Here is a 14,573-nt window from a genome sequence, read left to right as displayed (position 1 = left end):
GTGAATCTATCGTCGAGTTTTGCTGATCAGAGGCCATGACCTGATAGTTCCTGATTGCTTCTCATGCTTTCAGAATTTTAGCAGAGAAAGCCTCCTGAACTTTTACACACTCTTCTTGTGATGGTTGGAAAGGAGGGGAAAGGGCCTTCGGTTTTTCTAGGGTGTGGAGGAGGTTCCAAATAAAGCCTGCACTCCAGTTGCCCATTTTGAAGTACCAGGAACGTTCACACCACGATATGTGACGTATGATGAGCAGATAAATCAGCAGAGAGCCGCAGTAGAGCTCTGCCCAGTACCTATCAGAAGAGCAACACCTATTGAAGTACCAATACAAAGAAAACCATGGACAGTAAGGTATCCATTAAGGAAACCTTACCAGCAAATGAGACGAAATGAAGATTGCCTAAGTACAGTCCCGGAAGAAACCAGAAGAAACCAAAAAGTTCTTAATGGAAGACGAATGGTGATGTCACGAGGACCCGGACTGACATGCAAATAGAAGAAATGACAACCCGAGAATGACACCCAGAGACGAAACGCCATGAATAAGGACATTGTGAACCTTAAAGGGGAGAACAATGTTGAAATACAAAGAAGCTTAAGCTGTAAACAGGATGACAATATTCAACCAGCTAACACCTGTATATATGCTTGGAACCGCAAGAAAGCTAAGAAAACAATGCGGCTTGCAATGCTAAGTAGAAAGATAGTGTGGCAAGCTCCATTATACATAATCTACCTCAAAACGAAGCACAGTATTATAAGTGTAATTCCACTTTGCAAACAAAGCAGAATCAACCCAGGTTACTAAAGGCCGAATGAGCAGAGATTCATATTCTAGCAAAATGAGAAGAGATGGCTGAATCGAAACTCAGCAGATGCAACTCGTGCCAGGAGAGCCAAGGTCATACCAATAGAAGGAACAAACAGTAGCTAAATATAATTGAAACTTAAGAACAGAATATACTGTCTCAGAAAGGTCAAGATAAGGAGGCGTAGACAGGTGGCAAGCTGAATAAGAATGAAATGCAAAAATTGAGAGAACATAGACAAATTCACGGTGTGGGAGGCACGTGACCAGCCGAGCGAGGAGATGCACGGGTTCACACCTACGCTTGGCATCCGCACAGGTAGAGATATCAGAACTTTTCCAGACAGAAGATGCAGTTTCGAGGCCAACCACAGTAAAATAATTGACACATAGTTGCTGAAGCAATTGATTGTAACCTTAATTGGAGAAAGGCCGGGTAACTAGGGGGCACCCTGCACCTGGCTGACCATTCTGCGTGCTGCTAAGCAAAGTGGAAATTTATGAATGGGGTTAGTGCCAACTCAATCACAATGGACCAAATAATCTGGGGTCCTATAGTTAGTAGAACCAATGGGATGTTGTACTTTTACTGATGTCTACAGTAGTCATCTTTGAAGGAAGGGCTTAGACGCCCACCTGACAGTGTTTACCCAATCCCCTCACTCTGTTACCATATACAGATATAGTACCTATATTAAAGTTACCTTTTCCTAACCAATAGAATTGCATATTAACTTTTGAGTGTTATACGTCAATTATTACGAGTTTTCAATATAAATGCTATGATTTTTATTAAGTTCATTGGAGTTGAAGCGAGGACGATCGCATCACTGCTGATTTCCATGACTCCCCGTTTTTTGTACTTGTCATTAAACAGACTGCCTTTGCTAAACCATTGAGTTGTCCTTATTGATTGGTGTTGGAGTAATAAATCTGCACCCCTATCCATCTCAAGGATGCAGCTATCTTGTCTTAAAGTACTTCGGCGCAAACCACGTGCACTCCGGGAGGACACAGCCTACAGGTGCCGTCCTCCCATGTCATGTTAAGCTGTAATGTGACAGTCACGGGTACATCAAAAGCATCTCAAGAAGGGGGAAGGAGACACCTTCCTCCGGCCATGGGCAGCCTAATTAAACTATCAAAGGCTCCATGAATGTGCCCTGTTATATTGTCTAAGTTCTGTGTGGTGGCAGCACATACTGAGGAGAGTTGATTGAAGCAGGCCTGCAAATAGGCCTGGTCATAGAACTTAACAATGGGTAGGAAAACTAACACCTCTTTGATATGCAATGTGTCAACTTAAAGCTAGTTCCCACCCCTCTCTATGATGGACAGTGAATGGCATGTCTAGGTCCACTATTTACCATAGGTAACCCCTTAAGAGCAGACTCTTTTCAGAGGGAGAAGTATGTGATTTAAGGGAGACAGAAAGTCTGCTCTCGTCACAAACTTCAAAGGAGACCTGTGCTTTGATGAAGAGGCACAGAGGGCTCAGTTAACCAAAGAGACACTTTGTTATACAACAGACAGAAAGATTGGTGGGACTTAGGAGTACATGGTGTCACCCCTTACTTTTCCTGTTGCAAAGCACTCTGGTCCTGACCTCACGCATAACAGAAGATCGTTGCTGGGGACTCCAGATTGGTTCCTTATGGTAGGCTTAGCCTTCACCAATCACTGGGGCCCATTTGGCTTTAAAAGATGTCTGAGCCCCTAACTTACCAGATCATCCGACGACTTTGAAAGGAGTAAGAAGGAGGACTCATTTGGACCCTGGCTGAAGGTACAGTCTGCCTTACAGCTTCTGCCAGTGAAGGAAGGCCAGGATTTCCATGAGGAAAGAAAGATCCCTCCCCATAAAATCTCCCAGGTAACAGAGGGAGATAACAGATTCAGAGGATGCATCCAGCCACTCCAGAACTGGTACCCAGCCAGCACACAGCTTGTCTTGCTAGGTTCTGCCAGCAAGCTTCCTGGTTGGGAAGTGCCAGAGAGTCTCTGAACAAAGACATGGTTGTTGCCTGCAAACACTCTCCTCAACTTTGGCCCATCCGCCTTGAAAGGACACCACGAGCTCTGTAAAAGAAGCTAAGATGAGTGCAACACAAGCATCACCCAGTGTCCATCTTTTAAGGACATTTTCGAGGAAGTTGAGCCCTCAAACCATATCCGGCTGCATCACTGACTGTTGTCATAAAAAACTTCCTGAGACGCCTCGTCCAGCGTTCCAGATCCGCCAACCAGCACAGAGACAATGATTCTTGACCCTGAGCCACCATGTAGGTCAGCCTGCAGCCATCCGTCCAGCCTTGCTTATCGAACTCCCTTCCGCCTGATACCCGCAGGTGTCTTCCATCTTCAACTCAGTCGCAGAAGCTGCAAAGTGTCCTAGAGCCGACTTGCCGCTGTCATGCATCATGATCATCTGAAGCACAAGGTACATTGTGGTTCTGTCCTTCTGGTCCTTCTCTGAAGGCCACTAGTGACATTTACGACCCCTAGCTCCCTTGGTGCTGAAACCAAATAACCTTGAACCGTTAAGACTGATTGTTTTACTAATTATGCTCCCGTCAATATCCAGAGTGCATCATGTTCCTTCGTGAAACTGTCTGTTCTCTGTGTTCCTTTACAGGGTCGGTTGTATTTTATAGTGTGTTAGAACTGTCTGTTGTAATAATGATAAAGTAGATATTTGGATACAACCTTGACTGAACAGTCCCTTTTATCATTGGGTAATAATCGTATTTTCGGTTATCAACGATCCACAACATTGTGGAGATAAGCCTGCGGTTCTGTCAATGTTACCAAAATTGGTCAAGGAGGTTTATTATTTACTTGTGTTCCAATCTGTTCGGATCCCTTTTGGTGTACTAGAGGTGTGGTGCTTATTGCTAGTTTAGAAACCGATATTCATCCCTGAACCACTGGTGCCCTGTAAGTTGATTTGTCACAGCGCCACCAGTGCACACAGGCAGCGGTCTGTGTTGCGTCACATGCTCTCCCCCAATCGTGAGTGTGATTTGTTTTCCCATTTTCCCTGTGCGGTAGACCACGGCACACGGGACCGCGCCACACAGGGTTGGGGCCTCAACATGCAGGAGACGGAATGTGGTGGCTTGGGTTGCCCGAAGCAGCGCGGGGTCAGATCACCTCGTCGCCAGTTGTTGTGGGGCTGGTCAATTCCGGCCTCCGCCATGATGGTGTGCTCTGGGAGGCATGGCGGCCTGTCTCGGGCCATGGCACACGCAGCGCCGTGGCATAAACAAACACTCACTAGACAGGGAGTTGGGCTGCAACTGGATACATCTCTCAAATGCTTCAAGGATTGCAGGATGGCGTACACTGCCCAGAGCCTTTATAGTATCGGGACGCTGGTGGACTACTTCTATGGTTCATTTATATAAAAGCGCATAGGTATGTCTTACAATCTATGTCTTGGCAAAGGCAAATCCATCCATACATGGAACATGTGGGATAAATTATCAGACGGATGCTAGATTGTACTGTATCCAGGGTCCTGTACCTCAGCGTCTTCCAATGCACACTCATTTGGGTGGAGTTGGTTCCCAGGTGGCAGACAGAGACGGGTGCCCCCGGGCTAGAGGAGAAGGGAGGCTGCACTGGTGCTCAGGAGTCCACTTTCATGATCCATTTCGGGACTTGGAGCCCTGCCGCCCATACAGTGATGTCAAGTGGGGAGCAGGCAGCAGCCGCCTGCAAGGACCGCGTGCTGTCCCCGCGACCTGCCATTCGAAGCTCGGCTTTCTATTGTCTCTTCATTGGCGATTCCTGCTTCTGCCGACACACACGTGCCATTCCCGCATCTGTGTGTTCTGAATGTAATCTTCACAGTGGTATAGAAACTACATCAACACATAACTGCGTGGAGTCAGTGCATAAAATCAACCCCAGCAAAGTGTGCATCGCACATGTTCCCTTCCTATGCACACCTACCCCGCGTATTCCTTATTCTGTCCAAATTATGCAATGTTGGTGTCTATATTCGCACAAGTTACGTGGCTTCCTGCGCTCGGCGATCTGTGTAGTCAATATACAAGGGTTCAAGTCCCTGCAGTTCACTATGCATCCAGGTAAATTGTGCACCGTTCATTGGTGACACCTATCACTACAGAACCTGAAAAGGAGTGTAGGCGGTGTGAACCTGTATAGAATCGTGATTTAACTGGGGGGACTCGTATCCTAAAGAAGTAGTTACGCTGCGTGTACACACTATAAATTCGTCATGCTATTTTCGGCGCATAAAGCATAGCATATGAGTTGCACACATCGTCATGCGACACAGCCTGTGTATTTATCAACACTAGCCAGTGCATGTGTCACCTATTTGATGGCAGTCTTTTGTTGCGTACATTGACGACAGTTGCTGCTATTTGCACTGATTTTGTCATGTTAATGTATTTCTGTTGCGCATGTCCATTCCTCCCGTGTGTTGTCCTGGCTGCGTGCATTTCTCCTCGCAGTCTGTCTGCCGCGTACTATCAGGTTCTGTTCCCTCGTTCCTCCCCGGTGCCCGGCTGGGAGGGGCGTGCGCAGTCCCTTCCCCTGGCGCTCCGGTCCTGGATTTCTGTCGCTCCGCCCTCCCGCTCCCTGTGCGGGGAGGCGGGTCCCTGGGCGGGATCAGGCGGGGCCTGGCTGCCAGGGGCGGGGAGGGGCCGGGCTTCACGCTCCGCTCCTCGGCGCTCAGTTCAATGCCCAGCAGCTCGGACGAGGAGTCATAGACGCGCTTCTCCTTCCACACCGGAGCCGGACCCCTTGCACGCGAGAGCCCCGCTGCCCAGGACCCGCGCAACCTGCCTGCCCACCCGAGTGGAACCAAAGTGGAATGTGCTTTTGGAGAACAGAGTTGCTTTACCCTTTTTTCGTGTCTGGCTGGTGCCTCCCTGCCACCACCTCACTGGAGAGGAGAACGTCGGAGCAGTAGCCCCCGAGAGATAACACCACACGGGCACATGTGCAGTGATGACAAAGGGCTGCAGAGGGGAGAGCGCCGCCAGAGCCCCCCGCACGGATGCCTAATGGGACACTGCGTCGGCTAGTCTCGCCCTCAGCTGCCTCTACATGCACACAAGGTATTTCTGACCAGAGTTGCGCGTCTGTAAAGAGGAGGGCCTGGAGGGGTTGCAAGGGCAGGAGGAAAAGCGCTCCCTCTGTTGTGACTGAGTGATGCTACGCATCTCATCTTCTCCGGTGCAATTAGCTGCCGCTTCTCCCATTGCATGTTTTCTCCCGCTCCTGTCTCCGGAGGCAGATAAATGTGGGACTGGGCGTGCGTGCTTCGTTCCTGTGTTGTGCTGCCTTGTGCAGGCACGGTGTAAATTCCCCACCCCGAATCCCTAACGAGTTCTGGCCTCGGGGTTCCCTTAGTTCTATATCATCGTTTCTCTTGTTCTGCCTCCTGCGTATATTGCGGTTATTGTCCTGTCCAACGGGTGTCTTTACGAGCGTTGGACCGTAGGTCTGTGCAGGTTTGTTTACTTGATTGTGGTTGTGTCCGAGTTTATTTCCTGTCATGTCCCCATGTTGCTTGGCTGGTGGCTGCCAAGAAACATGGATCACGAATTTCTTGGATCAAGTTTTCCTGGATGTCTTGCCTGGAGTTTACTGCATTTCGTGGCTGGTGTTCCATGCCTTCTTGTTTGGGGTGCGCACCAGTTTCTTTGCTAGTATTTACCCTGCACTATTCATTGGTATTTGTTCTGGTTGTTCGAAATAGATGTACCCGGACACATTCTTTGAACTATGATTGGGTTTTTGGCGTGTGGGCTAATAGGGTCTGTTTGTTGAGGGTTGGCATATCCGAGTTGCCCGTGTTTCTTGGGAGGATTACCTACAGTTCTCTTCAAGGGGTTTGCACCAGTTTCTTTTCTTTTCCTAGATTAATTTGTAGGGACGTTCACCGAATCTGTGAGTGGCATTTGTCTTCCTTTCTTGAAAGCTATTTGTCCGGGTTTATTGGTTGTTACATGTTTCTGTGTTTTGGCTGATGGCTTGCCCTGTCCAATTGGCTGTATTTCGTAGTTTAAGGGTGGCCAGGTGTTTCAGTTGAATGTTGACCTGGTTTCTAAAATGAAGCTTTCCTATGTTTCTTCTTAACTGGTGGATGTCAACATTGTTTTGTCTGAAGGTTACTCGTTTTCTTGGCTTGTGGATGCACGGTTTCCTTGTCTGTTGGTTGTACAGATTTCTTGGTCAGTGTTCATCTGGATTTCGTACCTGAGAGTTGTCCTGATGTCTTGAGGCTGGATTTTGCTCAGGTTTCTTGGTTTGTAGTTGCACTAGTATCTTTGCTGTCGGTTGTCTGAGTATATGTGGTGGTGGGGTCATGGTTTGCATGGGGGTACTGAATTGTATCAAAGATTGTCTGTGCAGGAGCGGAACACAGTTTATGGATATTATGCTGCCTAGTACGTAAGGACTACTTCTTGTGAAAAAGACTCCTTATGCATTAAATATCTTCTAGATGTACCCTACTGCTCCTCCATACACAGTCAAAACATGCACAGTTCATACAACATATAGGGCCGGCTCGTTTGGGGAGTCAAAAGTAGCTCCTGGCAGCTGTCAAACTAACCCAGCTCTTCTAGGCTGCAGTTGAGAGTAATCGTTCCACTAATGTTCCTTTGGTTGCCTAGGGTCCTTGGTGTGTGTGTGATATTTGGATATTCACCTTTTTGAGGGGTGCATGACTTCCTTGGGTATTTTTTGCCCCAGTTTCAGATTTCCTGCCCTGTTTGGTTGCCCAGACTTTCTTTGTTGGCGTTGACTTGAGCTTTTTGTTTCGGATTGGGCCAGGTCTCTTATCTAGGTTTTGACCTACAGTTGGGGTTGTTACGTTTTCTGGCTGTCATTTTCATCCCCCCCCCCTAAGTTCTTAGTCTGAGGGTTGACTTGTTTTCCTTGTTTTTTCGTGGATGTCTTGGTTGTTCATAGTCCAGATGTTCTTACTGCCGGTGTGCTGTTTCAAATATTGTTATTGCTAAACTGTGTGTTGTCTTTTGTCCGTACCTCTGCGAGGATGGGCGGCTGGAATAATGGACAGCGAAAGGCGGTGGTGGGGGTCGGGACAGAGCAGCGCGCACGCCTTCCTTCCTTCGAAAACATGCCTTTCCCACGCCCAGCATTCTGGTGAGCTCGCCCCGGTGCCCTCTGCGTGCCCCGGATGGTGGACTAGCGTTGCTTCCAAAAGTCGGCGTTTGTCATAGATGCATGTTAAAAACGGGCCAGAGCGAGACTAAACCGGCCGTTTATTTGGGTAGTGTGGTTTTTCGGGAGAGGGGTAGTTATCAGAAACAGGTGGCATCACAGGAGTGGGTCGGGTGTTGGGCCCTTGCCTCTTGCAGAGCCGCGGTGGTGACGGCGCTGCCGGTGGCGTGGCTCGCTGTGGCGCAGTAGCGGCTCCCTGGTGGCGGGAAGCGGATTGGCTGCGCGCGGCGGTGAGCACGAGCCGTGCGCTGGAAGTGTCCGCAGAAGAGCAATTCCAGAAAGAGACGCGCGCCTCTCGCGCGATTCTTCCTGCACGTGAAGCGCAGCGGTAGGATGTGCGCCGTTCACTTCGCCAGCGCCTGCGCCGTGCGTCAGGGATGTGTGTGAGGCGTGTTTCCGCGCACTTGCTAACGGGACCATGTCCTTGCGGAGACTGCCTTGAGGGCCTAGGCTCAGCAGGGATGCAGTCCTGAAAATAAAAGTGGGGGCTCATTAACATACGGATTCAATGTGGCGTCACTGTAAATTAGCATATCACGGTGCCATCTGAAAATAGTTGGGGGGACTGTCACCCGCGTGTACCCTCGACTTGAGCCCTGGTAGTGTGGGGCGCTCTTCTAGAGGAGCCGCCCTCCTCGCCTCGCCGTGGACGGGCGCTTCAAGGGAAACCCGCCTGGAGACTGGTCGCCTTGGGCCGCAGCGGTGCCTGCAAATGAAAGCCCCCTCCCCCCATCCATTCACCCTGGCGCCCAAGACTCATGGGAGCCATTCAAAGCGCCCCCTAATTGGTCGCCCCGCCCCCGATCTCGTCGACGTTGTCAACCGCTAATTGGGTCCTGCTTTATTTTCTCTGCCCGTTAATTAATTTCTGCACTCAGATGTGCTCGGCAGGACAGATTTCCGGCTTCCCCGCCTTGGTGCATGCGCCACATTTTCAGCGCAGAGGCGCGCACTGGAGCCCGGGGGGGCGGTGTGCTGCTGCGGGCGAGTAGAGGCACGTCCCACGAGCCAGGCGCCTCGGTCCAGAGCTAATGGGTTCTTGACGTGTAAAAAAAGGACTGCCTCGTAAGTCACACAGTTTACTCCCATTTGTATTGCACTTCACGCATGGGGCCGTTCCCTTTAGGGCCCTCTCGCCCCCAAATGTAATTTAAATCCGGGGCACTTGGAAAGTTTCAGGCGCGGCAACATTTCACTCCCAGAGGACCCTGGCTGCGCTGCGGGAAGCTCAGGGGTTGTTGAGTTGCGGGCACGAATGTGCACAACTGCGCTCAGTCCTGCTGGTGCCCCTCCGCCCCCTCCATCCACCAGGACTCGCGTGACACCGGGGCCTGTCGGAAAACGTGGTTTCATGACACCGGCCAACAGGGGAATGCACTGTAGTGCTCTGGCATAACTGTGAACCTTCTGAGGACCCAGGGAGGGTGAACGCCCATTGACTTAGATGGGCATGAAAGGGGCTTGGCTGGTGACACCCGCACAAAGCGTGAGAGGTATGGCTCTGGGCGTTTGCAAAGGCAGTGGGGGCAAAATGGGTCTAAGGCAACAGAGAGAGAGCAGCAGGTGGCGAAAGCCCCCCTGCCCTGGCAAATGCGGCAGGGTGGCCTGGGCCCACTGTTTATTGTTGTAACGAGCAGTTGCGTGGCTCACGCTTGCGTTGGCATATGGATGCACTATATTCTCGTGCTTCTTTTCTGCAAATCCCGGGCGGCAGACGCAGTGGCTGGACGGCCGAAGCCTCACATGAAAAAACCCGTCAAAGTTAATCATTAGCCCGACCTTAAATACCGAGGCAGACTAGTGTCTGCAGACATTTTCCGAAAGCAAAGATGAAACAAAAACAGCGCGCGCGCACACGGCATTGATTGAAGTTTGTTCGAGTGCCCCTTATCTGCCAGCGAATGTTACCTTTCATTAATACACCGAAAGCGGTTTGATCGCTTTCCAATCATTGTTTTAGTGCCGGCTCTAAAGATTGCCCGATAGCGCTTGCACGGATTGAGGAACCCCACAGCCCTATATATAATGCTCCGCCACTAGACCAGACACAGGCCGCTCTTTCTTGCCCAAAAGCGGCACATCGCTCGGCAGCCCTATCCCATCAATTGACGGTCTGAGATGGTAACTCCAGACGAACGCTGGGCACGGGGGCGCACGCCTTCTCTATCCTCCGCATCCCCCTTGGAGGCCCCTCTCCACCGCGCCAGAGCCACCCTGCCCGGTACTCACCCATCTGCCTATCTCTAAAGGGACACCTGCGCCAACGCCCCACCCCCGGCAACGGTGACAGCCAATCAGGAATTATGACAATGTAAACATCCAGCCAATGGGCTGCCTGAAACGTTGCGAGATACTGATAATGAACAGGGGTGTGGGGTGAGGGAGGGGTGGCGCAACTCAGTGGATCGCGGGCACCGTTTGACCCATTCATATCTACCTGCCCCTCTGCCCCCTTTCCCCCCACGTCTCCCAAATACGAATATGCAGGACCTAGTGCTGGTCTTCTTGTACAGAAAGTGAGACCATTTCCAGTTTAAGTCTTTCTGTAACACCAGTCACAGTTTTCTTTGACCTCGTTGTGGTGCCATGAGTGGATTACTTGGTGTGGTTGTGTCCCCTACCACTATAACCTATTAAGTGATGTGCCATCTTATTGGGTCCATTTGGCTCTGGTGCATGTCCACACGTAGGCAAATGGCTGTTCCCTAGGCCCATAAAAGACAAGTGCTGGTGACTCTGTGGCATGGTCACCAGTTAACCACAAACTGAGAGGATGCCTCACTCAGAGATGGGTCTAGGAGGTGGGTGGCTCTTTCTAGGTGCCAATGCACACACCTGGCACCCGCAAAGTAGTGAAATGGTATTGGCCAGCGTCCCATGATGGGCCTTTTATCCCCTTCTAGCGCCAAAGCCAGTCTCTGCCGCTCGGTGTATCTTCTGGCCACTGGCAGATTCAACAAGTGCCAGATCAGCTTCGCCCATACCCTCTTAGTATATTAGAAAGGAGATGTGAAGCTTGCTTGCTAAAAACCTCAACATAAATATACACAACGAATTTGCATGGCTTAGCATGCATGCGTGAATGCTTGTCCGGGCCTGTATAGAATATCTTCCAAGCAAGAGTTCTTGTGGGTGTGAAAGCCACCCTATAATCCTGTGCAGAACCCCCATTCCTGAACTGACCTGTTTCCAGCTGGAGAAAACCTTACAACGGATAAATCAGCACATTCACACAAAAGCAGTGCAACTGGACACCAAGTGTCCAGAGAGGTGTTTTCTCAGATAAGTGGCTTGGTTATTACACATGTCCTACAGCCCAAGCATAGCCTAGGGTGTTGCAACGCGATAGGAGGGCAGAGGCGCCCAGGCAAGTGACTGATGCGGGAGCTGCAGATATCACACACATACACACTGGGTATGAATGTGCACTCACACCAGGGCTACAGATCTCACACACATGCACACTGGGTATGGATGTGCGCTCACACCGCAGCTGTAGATCTCACACATGCACACTGGGTATGAAAGTGCACTCACACTGGGGCTACAGATCTCACACACATGCACACTGTGCATGAATGTGCACTCACACCGGGCCACAGATCGCAGATATGTTGCAGATCTCACCCACATACACACTGGGCACGAACATGCACTTACATCAGAGCTGCATATCTCACACATGCACACTGGGCATGAACATGCACGTACACCGGAGCTGCAGATCTCACACACATACACACTGAGTATGAATGTGCACTCACACTGGATCTGCAGATCCATACATGCACACTGGGTATGGATGTGCACGTACACCGGGGCTGTAGATCTCACACACATGCACACTGGGCATGAACAGGCACGTACACTGGATCTGTAGATCGCACACACATACACACTGGGTATGAATGTGCAGTCACACCAGAAAGGAGATAACAGCGGAAGACTGTGGAGGGCTGGAAGAAGAGGGGGCACAGTTTTCATTTTGAGTGGGAGGGTGGCCTCTACAGTTAGAGTTTGAGCCACGGGTGGGGGATGGAGACTGGGAGGGGTTTCCATTGAGAGCCAGACAGCAGATTGATGAGGGAGCGCCATCCGCCGGGGCTTGAAAGAGCTCTAAGTGATGGCGAATTTGTTTGTGTGCATGTTTTTGGAATCGGGAGGGGGGTGTCTCTCTATGCCCATCATGTTGGCTGATCAGTGACAAGGTCCATGGATATTCAGCGCAGACTGACACGGAGCTGGGGTGAAATTGGCCGTAGCCATGTTGGCTGTCCATAGATTTCTGCAACAAAGGGGGCATTGTGGGCTGAGGGGCAGCAGGGCCTCGGCGGGACCTCCCTCAAGGGTGGGCTTCCAAACACCCACCTCGCTTTAGTCCTTCAGAGCTACTGTGGTTGTGTTTGATATTGTGCAGTGTTGAACGTTCCAGTTTAGTGAATATTCTCAGCTCTCTAGGAATTTAAAAATATATACATTATTCTAGCAAATCTGCAAATAAAAAGTGGTCCTTTTCATCACATGGGCAGTCCTCACTTCAGGCAGCACTACAGCAGAAGTCTCCTCTGTGGAAGGCGCTGCTCACGCCACTGGTCTGAACACATAAGTTGAGCAGTGCAGGTGGCATAACGGGTCAGGGCTATGTGTACCTGTTGCTCCCTATTTTTCTTTGTGAGTATGGGGCTGATTCTATGTAGTAACACGGGCTGCTGCTCTAGTTATCTGGAGCCCAGATGGGTGTTTTGGTTGTAGTGTTTATCCCTTGCTGATAGCATGGTTATTAGTCTGTGGAATTGCATTCAGTTTGGCGCCACCCAGCTGTTGAGAGGGATAGCGTGTAACCTCCATCTCCTGCACATTGTCTACTTCCGTGTTGTGGGGCGCGCACATGGCAGCATGATGGGGTCTAATGAGATGAGGATTTTGATCATTTGTTGAAGTTGGTTCCATAGCTCGGTGCATTGCCCTTCTGGGAGTCGAAAACACCCATTAACCAAAATGTATGTTTGTTCATTGCTTTATATAGTAACTGCTAATATGTAAGCTGTCTTCATGCAATGACTTGTATAAAATGTATGGTTTAATATTCAGATAATATTAAGAACTACATAAACATGTGCATTCATAAAAATTAGCTCACCAATCTCCTGCACCCCAGACAAGCAAGAGAATAGTTTTTTGATGGAGGAACAGGGTGAAGGCCATTCTGAGTTTGTCTCCTTGTGATTTGAAGGACCTGCCCGGGCCACCATATTGTGATGTATATTGTACGACATCTTCCAAAAAATTGCAATGGATGCACTGAAGATGTCTGGTAAGACAATAGTGTTCAACTAAGTTGCACAAGTAGTGATGCTCCCACATTGATTACCGTCTTGTATAGTTTCTAAACTGTGTGAGAGGTCTGCAGATGTTCTTCCCAGAAAGCCTTGGCATCTTAAGCATCCGTACACGGCTGGGCAGAGTTGGCTCACCACCATGGGTTCAGCCCTACTTAGCGTTAACTCGCTCTGCACACTTGATGAAATGCAGAGGTGACTTGTTTCCCATGTGTCGGGTGTCACTTCTTCAGAAACCCACAAACATGCTTGAGCTATCATTTTTGAATGCCTCATATACCTTGCAGCAGAACGTCCCATTACCCAACCATAAGCAAACCAGTACGGAGTCCGTCCCAAAAAGGAACAGTGTGGCCATAGCCCTTAGGCCTCATCTCCTCTGCTTAAGGCGTCATGCACCTTGAACTCCTGGCGTGTTTCGGCCTATGCCACATGCAATGTTTCACTGATCCAGGATACTATTTTTTTTCTCGCTCACATGACTTTGCATTCTTTTGTTTTTCTGAATGTGTTTTTTTGTTGTTGTTTTTTTGTTTGTTATTTTCTACAATGACGGGCAAGTACAGTAATGTTCCAAAAAAGCCAGAAGTGGCAGCCATCCGGCAATTGACATGATGGCTCCTGAGAGCCATCTAAATGACCTCTTCACAGCCTCACAGTAGGATCATCGATTGCAGCAACTTCTGGCCCCACTCCAACTACTGCTGTGTATTTTTTCATGTACATCTGGTGCCTTGTGTAGCACTTATGATGCACCAGGGCTGCTTTAATGTGCTGTAAGACAACTGGGGAGGGAAGGGAGGGTCATGGCCAGGGAAGAGGGTCCCTGAAACTTAAATATTGAGTGTAAGGCAGTAACCTTCAAACTGTGGGGCTAACCCCCCGTGGGTGGGGGCGGTGCAGCTTGTTCCAATGGGTGGTGGTTTGCACAGATCTTTAAAAAAGGAAGGAGTAGGACTACTTTTATTGGAAAATATAAACAGTTCTCATATTTGGTGCCCCCCCTCAAACATTATTTTTAGTTACGGGGTCTCTGAGTAAGAAGTTTGGGATCCCCTGGTATAAGGGGTGAAAGGACATGTTATGTGATGAGTGTATGGCCGCAGGGTGCTACTGTGATTGCAGCCACTTGTTTTGGCTGTTTTAGTGAAGTCACATGCTTGCGTGAGGTCCCTTCCCGTTACAGGAATATTTTT

General features: G+C 49.7%; 1 protein-coding gene across 12 annotated transcripts in view; it reads left to right on the top strand.

Annotated features, from left to right (window-relative positions):
* Nucleotides 1-5,517: 5,517 nt before the first annotated feature.
* The window catches only part of SEMA6A (semaphorin 6A), a 350,792-nt gene continuing 341,736 nt past the window's right edge, over nt 5,518-14,573 (top strand). For 8 of the 12 annotated variants that reach the window (XM_069625556.1, XM_069625553.1, XM_069625552.1 and 5 more), the window contains exon 1: nt 5,768-5,904. The gene's annotated coding sequence lies outside the window, so the exon portion shown is untranslated. Of the gene's footprint in view, nt 5,905-9,084; nt 9,104-14,573 lie in introns of those variants that run through there. The other 4 variants (XM_069625555.1, XM_069625554.1, XM_069625557.1 and 1 more) reach the window with 3 other exon arrangements.

Source organism: Ambystoma mexicanum, chromosome 6p, assembly GCF_040938575.1.
Source record: "Ambystoma mexicanum isolate Mex_15411 chromosome 6p, UKY_AmexF1_1, whole genome shotgun sequence".
NCBI classification, from domain to species: domain Eukaryota; kingdom Metazoa; phylum Chordata; class Amphibia; order Caudata; family Ambystomatidae; genus Ambystoma; species Ambystoma mexicanum.
The sequence above is the reverse complement of the archived record's forward strand: the minus strand, read 5'-3'. Positions and strand labels throughout refer to the sequence as shown.